At 34.7% G+C, this 9,798-nt stretch overlaps 1 non-coding gene across 1 annotated transcript; it reads right to left on the bottom strand.

Annotated features, from left to right (window-relative positions):
• Positions 1–2,057: 2,057 nt before the first annotated feature.
• Positions 2,058–2,164, bottom strand: LOC147829910 (U6 spliceosomal RNA). Its single transcript, XR_015447520.1, has one exon. It is a non-coding gene; the product is annotated as a U6 spliceosomal RNA (small nuclear RNA).
• Positions 2,165–9,798: the final 7,634 nt, after the last annotated feature.

Below are 9,798 nucleotides of genomic sequence, written 5' to 3'. Positions count from 1 at the left end.
ATAAAGGAAACTTAAGCTTAACTAATCAGAAACCCTGAAACTAACCTTTAAAAAAGGAGTTTCAGCTTGAACTAATGAAATATATTTTTCTTGCCACGATTCCACAAATACCTTACAGAAGATCTTACCTTGTGCCGATTGAATTGAACTGAACTACTTGTGGTCTGGTGCTGCCTAATTTCTGAATTCCTCAATGCTCAAACTCTATAAAAATTTATCTTGGCTGGGGATTTAGCTCAGTGGTTCAGCCACCTGCCTTGCAAGTGCAAGGACCTGAGTTCAATCCCTGGTACATTAAAAAAAAAAAAGTTTATGTGTCTCAGTGCACCTTTTTAAATCACTGAGACAAAAAAATGTGTCATTTTCCTTAGACTCACTAACAGGTCATGATGTCACATATTTAAGTTTTGCCAACAAGACATGAGGACATGAGGGAAAGTACCTTGTAGTTTTGGTGTACATTTCTCTTGTCAGGTATAAATTTGGATATCGTTACATATGTTTAAGTACCAATAACTATGCATTGTTTAAAAATTTATCAGTACATTTTTTTATCAATTGTTCTGCTAAGTGTTGAACTTTTCAATTCCAATCATTCTTTTTATTTTTTAATTTATATATTAATTGGTACATTCTAGGTATACAATACATTTACATTTATCATTGGGTGTTTGTACCTGTACATGATGTGTCTTAGTTCTTATTTTTTCCCCCATTATCTGTGCGCCCTTCACCCCCACCACCCTTCCCTATTTACATAGACTTTGTTTCCATTTTTTTCTTTCTCCTACTTTATCTTTTCCCTTCTTCCCTTTCCCCTTCCCCTCCTACCACCCCTCCACCTTTGGACCTTTTCCTTTTTCAAATTATCAATTATTCATTTTAATCCTTATTTACACTTTCAGTTTCTCACATTAGAGAAACTATTCAGTATTTACACATGTGTGTCCTATTTATTTCACTTAAAAGTATGGCCTCAATATGCATCCATTTAGCTACTAATGTCTCTAGTTTCTCATTCTTTATGGCTGAGTAGTACTCCATTTTATAAAAAACCACACATCTTCTTTATCCAGTTTCCAGTTAATGGGCACTTGGGCTGTTTCCAAACCTTAGCTATTACAAACTGTGCCGCTACAAACATGGGTGCACATATATAGCTGTGGTATGATTCTTTTAATTCTTTGGGGAAGATTCCCAGTGGGGGAATAGCTGGGTCAAATGGCATCTCTAGCCCTAGTTCTTTGAGGTATCTCCATACTGATTTCCACAGTGGTTGCACCAGTCTACATTCCCACCAACAATGGAGAAGGGTTCCTTTCTCTCCATGCCCCCTCCAGCATTTGTTATTGGTTGATTTCTTGATAGCAGCCATTCTTTGTGTGGTGAGGTGGAATCTCAGTGTTGTTTTCATCTGCATCTCTCGAATGACCAGTGATGTTGAATATTTTTTCATATATTTATTTGCTGTTTTTACTTCTTTGTCTGAGAAATGTCCGTTCATTTCCGATGCCCATTTTTGAATTGGATCTTTGAATTCGGGGGTCTGATTTTCTTCAGTTCTTTATATATTCCAGATAGTAGACCTTTGTCTGAGGTACAGCTGCTAAAAATTTCTTCCCATATTGTAGGTTGTCTCTTAGCTCTGTTGGTAGTTTCTCTTGCAGTGAAGAAGATTTTTAATAAGATGAGATCCCAGTTGTTGATTCTTTGTGTTAGCTCCCGTGCTACTGAAGTTTTGTTCATGAAGTCTTTTCCTATGCCAATGCCATTGAGAGTTCTACCTAACTTATCTTCCAGCAAGTTTACCGTTTCTGTCTTGATATTTAGCTCTTTAATCCACTTCGATCTTAGTTTAGTGCACGGTGATAGGTATGGGTCTAGTTTTAATCTTTGGCAGGTTGAAATCCAGTTTTTTCAACACCGTTTATTGAACAGGCTATCTTTCCTCCAATGAGGGAGACTGGCTCCTTTGTCAAAGATGAGGTGGCTGAGTATGTCTGGAGTTGTTTCTGCATCTTCTAATCTATTCCACTGATCCTCGGGTCTGTTTCTTTAAAAATATGGAACACTTCACGAATTTGCTTGTCATCCTTGTGCAAGGGCCATGCTAATCTTCTCTGTATCGTTCCAATTTTAGTATATGTGTTGCTGAATCGAGCACCAATCATTCTTTTTATATTAAGTACATATGATGTATATAGTATATATTTCTCTCTAGTTTCTCTTTTGATATTCCTCGTAGTGTTTAATGTCATAAATGAGTATTTAATAATATGCATCTACATTTACCAATCTTTGATTTTGTTCTGCCAATATTGAATCTTTGTTAGATAAATCTTATCTTTCATTAAGGTTGAAGAAGGATTGATTTGTATCTTTTCCTACTATATTTATGGTTTTATTGTTTTGCATTTAATCTATGACCCATTTGGACTCTATTATTATTTATAGTTTGAGCTGTGAATCCGTTTTTGTCTAAATGAGTCTCATTTGTCTCAATGTTATTTAATAAGAAATCAATCTTTGCCCCAATTATTTGAGATTACACTTTATCAATTAATTTCCTCATACATCTCAGTTTTCTGGAGGGCTTTCTATTTTATTTTACTGAACAGTCTGCCTCAGATGCTAGTGTGTAATCTGCCTCTACCTCTGACGGACCTTCTACTCCTCTACCAGTGTGTCTCTATTGATGTCAGAACCAGGTTAAGGTATATTTTATGATTTCTTTATTACTCTTGCAGTGTAGAATGTGTATTTCAATAGAGAGATACTGAATATAACAAAACATTTAATAATCAAAGATTCACATGTAAAGTGCATCTTCCTTCAAATAGAATGACTTTTCCAGTTCTGAATTTAGAACACTTTTGCATTTTTTTAATGTAAAAGAAGATGATTTATTTGAAGGTGACAGAAAGGAGGAAGAGAGAGGTGTCAGTTACTCTTGATGAATAGGGAGTGTTCAAAAGTAAAATAGTCCACTTTTGCATTTTTCCTTGTTTATATCCCCTTTTCTGGGCAAAATCTTACAGTGAATTCTTTTTTTTTTTTTTGCTTTTGTTTCTTCAAGTAATGATCCTTTCTCCAGAAATGCTTGTACATCTCCCTCCCAACTATTTAAATCTTTCTATTCCTACAAGGCCAAAAAGAAGTTATAACCTCATTGTGAGCATAACTGAATATCAAGCATTTATACTACCTTTCACTATTTGATCTCTTCTGGCATTTACAATGTACTGAAAAATATTTAATTGCTTATAATATATTCCTTAGTACTAATTCTTATTATAAACAACAGATTATAATCTAGTAAAACAGGAATAAAATTAGATTTTTAAAATCAGGACTTACATAATAAATGGTGCTCCAAAATTTTAACTCTGAAAATACTGAATAGATATTCAATATATTTCCTTATAGACAAATCTATTACAAATAGCTCCTTTTTACTTTCTTTACAGTGTTAGATGATATAAGAAAAAAATCAGTTTATTTGAAATAATAAGCAAACATGCAACCAATTTTATAATTTTTCATTGACACATTGACATTTGCATTTATTTATGAAAATAGATCAGTGATAATGAGATATATCAGCATAAATTCACTAAAGCAAAACAACAGATGATTTATATGTTAGGTATAATTGTCCAAAATATAGATGATATTTAATAATTTTGAACAATAAAAAAACTCTTTCTCATCTTACTATAGGTTAGAGAAAAGTAATTGAATGAATTGAATGACTGTTTTCAACAATTATGTCACAGAGAACCGAACACAGGTATTAGTCAGGCAATTTACCTAAACTAGAGATTTGAACAAGACATTCAAGTATGTAAGACATTGTATATAACTATTTTCTTTCCAATTAGTATGCTGAAACTGTACAGTTTTAATTTGTTGATAATTGATAATTATTCTGTGAGGAAAGAACATTAACCAACACATTAAATATAAGTGGTATTATCATATGGAAATAGATTTAATGAAAATAAATATATTATTGTATTACTAACTTAGTTATTTAAAATTACCATATGCATTTTCTATAACTCTTCATAAGCTTGAACATGAAAAATGGTAAAGCAATGAAAGAAGTCTAAGGAAGAGTTATGTCATTTTCTTTTCCTCTCTTTCTGTTCTTTTTAAAATATATTAATGTCTAAGAATTGCAAAGCTTGCACAATTAATGCAAAAGAATATTCAACTTGAGGAACTGTTGGTCTTTGAATTTATGTGGTGGATTACTCAGTTTTCCTATGACAAAATATCTGAGAAAAACTACTTAAAGGAAGAAAGTTTTATTTTTGTCTATGATTTCAGATAATGGCCAGCTGGCTCCACTGCCTTAAGCATGTGGTGAGGCCACAGCATTATGGTGGAAGGGCACTGGCCTAGGAGAGCTGCTCATCACTAGGCAGCCAGGAAACAGATCCAAAGAACCTGGCAGGTAGTCACCAGGACCGAAGAGAGTCCCCAAGACCACACCCTTCTGATCAAGTGGACCTCATCTGTCTCTCTCATCCCCAATAATAGCAAATGATCTCATCAGTGAATTAATTCTCTGATGGTTTCAGGTAGTTTTAAATGGTCCTTCATGATCCAATCCCTTCCCAAAAGTCCATCGGAAATTAAGCCTTAAACCCAATGTGCTTTTGGGAAACATTTTAGATAACCAGACCAAGTGAAATTTCTCTCTCTCACATACAAAACGTTCATTTGAATGCAGCCCCACACCCTCCACAAAACCCTCAGCCTCGTGCTGCCATTTAATTATTTTACAGAATATGATGAAGAAATTAAAAGGTGTTACCAAACTCTAATTTCTTACTTATCATGAGCGAGAGATGTGTTCTTATGGAATAAAGGGAACATTTCCATTTCACTGATGACTAAAACCAGGATATTTCAGTACCCTTCCTGTAAATTCCCAATTGAGATGGCAAAATATGTGTAGTTTTTCTGCAAAATATAATGCAGAAGGGATTGGATGTTGCAAAACAACCAGCAGGTCAGCAGGATACTGAGCTCATTGAAAACATCACCTGGAAATAAGTTTATAGAATCTTCAAAAATCTCAAGAATGTCAGACACTAGAATTAAAGGATAGCCATAATAAAATGAGGCAGGAAGGGCGTGTGTGTGTGTCTGTGTGTGTGTGTGTGTGCGCGCGCGCACGCCAACTCCCAGAAGGGAATGCAGATGGAAAGTGCATGTTCGCACTAGAAGAAGGCTGCAAAGTAGTCTCACTGAACATCTTCAGAGGCACAGAGAGCCCCGAGGAAGAGGTTATTGCTGGAAGAGGCTTCACATGTGATCAGAGGTTCTAGCTTAGAGAGAGGAGTGTCGCCCCACGGAGCCTCAGTCCCAACCATCACACTGAATGGTCAGAAGAGTGAGGGATCCTTCAATCTTCACATTCTTCTCTGAGAACTTCTCCCTCTGTACCTCTGTGCTTCACAGAAAACCAGTTTCCAGTTACCAACATAATATGCAGTCAATATAACCCTTTTCCTTGTCTAAGTTTTTAAACTACACCCATTCAAAACTCTGAAAGTGCCCCTTTAATTGTAATGAGAGCAAACATGGGTTCTTCGCTGAAAAAATAAACAAATAAAAATGTAGTATCAGGGATATATCAGTATTCTAAGGAAAGCGATTTACATAAAGAAATTCTCTAAAAACCTTTTGAAATAGAAATTCTTTTTTTTTTTTTTTTTTGGTACCGGAGATCGAACTCAGGTCCTTGAGCTTGCGCAGCAGGCCCCGAAACCACTGAGCTAAATCCCCAGCCCCAAAATATTTACTTTTTAAAGTTTGAACAAGTTCATGATGTCAGTGAACTCATCAAATTTTTAATAAAAGATAATTACTTTTGAAAACTTATTTTTAAATTCTTTAAAATCACTTAAGGGAGCTACTAAATAGCAGAAATCAGTGAAATAAAAATCTAGCTTTAGGGGTCCCTTAAAAACTAAGAGAAAGATAAAAGAGATTTCAGATTAACAAAAGAGTAGGAAGTGTGGAATATATGTATAATACAAATGAAGAAGGAAGGGGGATATTTGAAAAAAAAAGAGACTTGACATTTCCTGTGGAAATATTAAAAGTCAAATGAAAAGTAAAAAGAGATCTGGCATATTGGATCAACAAGGCCTACTAGATACCAAGGCAAGTCATTGTTGCATAGAGTCAAAGCTCTCTGCCTGCTTTAAATAACACTGTGGCAATGTAAGCATATATGTATATTTGTTTCATTCCTGGCACAGAGCTCCTAAAAGGCATAGAATTTCCTACGAGAAAAAGCCAGGATGACTATTTTTTGTAATCTGTAACAAGCCCTTTCCAACCACATCTCAGTTTATATTACTAAAGTAACTTTTTAAAAATATAAAAGGATGGAGAGCTGGTTATCTAGAAAAAAAAATATGATTACAAGAATGGAACTTTGAGCATCACTATACTTTCATCTGTGGGAAGGCCAGAAGGCTGGAGATTGCCTTAGTCCTCATGGCCAATGCTGCAGCCACTTCTGTGTACTTTATGTAGCCTTCATACATACTCAGAAGCATGAGGTTTGGAGAGTTTTCTACTGGGGAGCACCTGGAGTTCTTGGGAGGTTAATGTGGATGGAGGGGTCAGGCAAGCTAAACTCCCTTTCCTCCTGTGTATCTCATCAACTTGATTTCCTAGGTTTTACCCTTTTATAGTAAACCAACCATCTCTCTAGTAAGTAAACCTGATTTTTATTAGCTGTTCTGTTGCACTATGCAAACTGTGGGCGGGGTGTCCTCAGAATCTTCAGTTTTTAACCAGTGGATCAGAGGTACAGGTAATAATCTGGGTTGGTGATGAATACCAGAAGTAGACAGGGTCAGAGACTTGTGACACTGAGCCCCCAACCTATGGGTGTGTGTTAACTCCAGTTTGTGAAGGAATTGAGGAAAATCATCAGATACCAAGTTGGTGTCCACTGGAGAAGTGAACTAAATTTTTATGGGGAAATCCCACACATCTGGCACTGAAGTGGGAAGAGTAGTGGAAGAACAGAGGAAACAGGAGCTTTGTGTTTAGAGACCAGCACAAATATAATGTTCTGTATTTTTTACAAATACTGATTATGTTTTGTGTTCCATGTATTTTTCTATTCTTTTTCATGCTTCTTAAATTATTTTTGATTCAGGATAGTATGCACAGTCACGCTGAAAGCAAAAATTGTTTGGTGAAAACCAAACTCAAATTTTTAAAAGTCAACATAACAAACAGATGAAAAATATATCTTTGCTTAGTTTTTAGATACAATAGTGATTGAGAAAATTATGTTCAAGTGTCCTATAGAAGGAGTGTGGGGAGTAATAAATTATGAGCCCTAGATGGGATGTGGAATAATTAGGATAGTGGAAAATGTGTCATGATATATATGACTACTAACATTAATGTAAACATCAAGTTAGAAATCAGTATTAACACGAGTCACAGGACTGAAATTAATTGAGAAGGCAATTCATTGACCCACAAATGTATAGATTGAGAAGTACAGATATGGAGATGACTAAGTACATAATTGAAATTTAAAATCCAAAGTATTCTCTCTTTCAAGATAAGTATACAATCAATCATTATAAACTGTAAATATATCTAAGCAAGGACAATGCTTTCCTCTTCCTTTCTAGACTTACTGGTTAGTAACAGCAGTTTTTTTTTCCTAAAATTTTTGCCTAAAATATAATACATTCACTTGTAGTATTTCTTCTATGGTCTTACTGGATCCACAAAGTCTAACTTTACAGCTGTACCTTGTTCTTTAAAGTGTTTCTTGTTAAGTGCTAAGTGAACATTCCTCAATACCTTGTAGTTCTAATTTTTAAACCCCTTTTCTAGGACTAATACATGTCTGAGTTGTCTGTCAGGTCCAGCGCCCTTCACAGCCTTCTGCCTGAGCAAGAGCTCTTCCAGCGGCATTTAACAAAGGCTCTCTACATTAAAAAATAAAATAAAATAAAGATTCTATTTCAATTTAACACCTTGTAACATTGTCTCAGGGGTTTTTCTTTTCAGCCCTCACTTTTTTTTTTAGAACTTATTTCCAGTTACTTCTTGCTGAACTTGCCGTTACTCCTGTGTATTGATTTATTTTTCTCAGGCTCCTGTAGTTCTAGCCAAGCTCCACCTGTTTACTACCTCACATAGACCGGCTCCTGATAGCTCAGAATCCTCACTGACCACTCATCATCAATGAAAAGAGGTTTCCAGGGCAGGGTGTTTAGCTCAGTGGCTTCTCTCCTGCCTCACAAGCGCAAGGTCCCGAGTTTGATTCCCAGTACTGGAAAAAAAAGAAAAAAAAAAAAAAAAAGAAAAGAAGAGGGCACTATACATGTTACATACTTACTATAGAGAAAATTAAATGTACTAGTCCAGGCAATTTTGTAAAAACACGGAGACAGGCATATCTTAATGTAAATAATTTCTGGAGGGAGAGTTGGTGGCAAGATACTCCTTTGATGTTTACTCATGCTTTCAGTGAATTTTACTATGTATGGATTCAAATGATCTTATGTATTTTTTCATAGAAACATGAAACACTAATAGACATCTGTATTACCACGATTCTTCAGAAACGTAAACTACATTTTTATACATTGTCAAATAATGTCAAAGTTTATCTTAACATTGTAATTAAACATATGTTGATTTAATATCAACTACTATGTTTTTTGAAGTAAGATTTTATTTTTATTTCCATGAAGCTTATTGATACATTTTAGGTATAAAATACAGTTACATTCATCATTAGGATCTTGTATTTTACATGATGTATCTCGGTTCTTATTTTTTCCCCTTCCCCTCCCCTCCCTTCACCCCCTCCACCCTTCCTTATTTGCAAAGACTTTGTTTCCATTTTTTTCCTGTTCTTATGTTTTTTCTTTTCCCTTCTTTCCTTTCCCCTACTCCTCCCACTTTCCCTACTACTTTAGACCTTTACTTCCTATTATACAATATCAATTATACATTATTAAAATTACAATTTCAAGATCTATCAGACATTATCACATATTTTACAGAATTTAAAAGGATATAGAAAGCATATTTCAAAAATCTTTTTTGAAATAAATTTGACAACTTCTAAGAAGTACTTTGGAAGACAAATTAATGAAACTAACTCTGGAGGAAATATAAAATTTGAATAGCACCTATTAAAGAAAGTATATGCCGAGCTTGAAAACCTACCTATATGACAACAGGAGGCTCATATACATTTTAACTGATAAATTATATCAAACAATTAAAGCAGAAAAAAGAAGGAACACTTCTCTCATTTTAGGAAATCAACATTGTGCTAATACTAAAACTGGATAAAAATAATAGAAGAAAAAATATGAATATAGAGAGAAATTTGTTTAAGAAAACAAATTCTTAGAAGTCAGATCTGGCAGTATGTAGAAAGTGGTTTTATTATAGGGATGGCAGTGTTGGTTCAGCTTTGGAAGATCCACCCCCAGAAGTCATCATTTTAACAGAGGAAAGGAAAAAGCCATATGATCCTGTCAGCAGTTGGAGAAAAAGTATTGGACTAAATTCTACAGCTGTTCATAGTAAAAGCTATCAGGCAACTAGAAGTAGAACAGAACCTTCTTAACAGATCAAAGACATGTACTTCATACTTCTTGCAAAAATACCTTATATGAATAGAGAAGATACAATGCTTTCTCTCTAAGGTGGGGAACAAGGGCAGATATGCCTACTCTTCATCTGTCCATTCAACTTTGAAACATAGGCCCAAACTAAAAT

Source organism: Heterocephalus glaber, unplaced genomic scaffold, assembly GCF_053883595.1.
Source record: "Heterocephalus glaber isolate CG9 unplaced genomic scaffold, H.glaber_assembly_v1.0 deba00000347, whole genome shotgun sequence".
Lineage (NCBI taxonomy): Eukaryota > Metazoa > Chordata > Mammalia > Rodentia > Bathyergidae > Heterocephalus > Heterocephalus glaber.
Note: the sequence above shows the minus strand (reverse complement) of the source record. Positions and strands in the feature narration are given on the sequence as shown.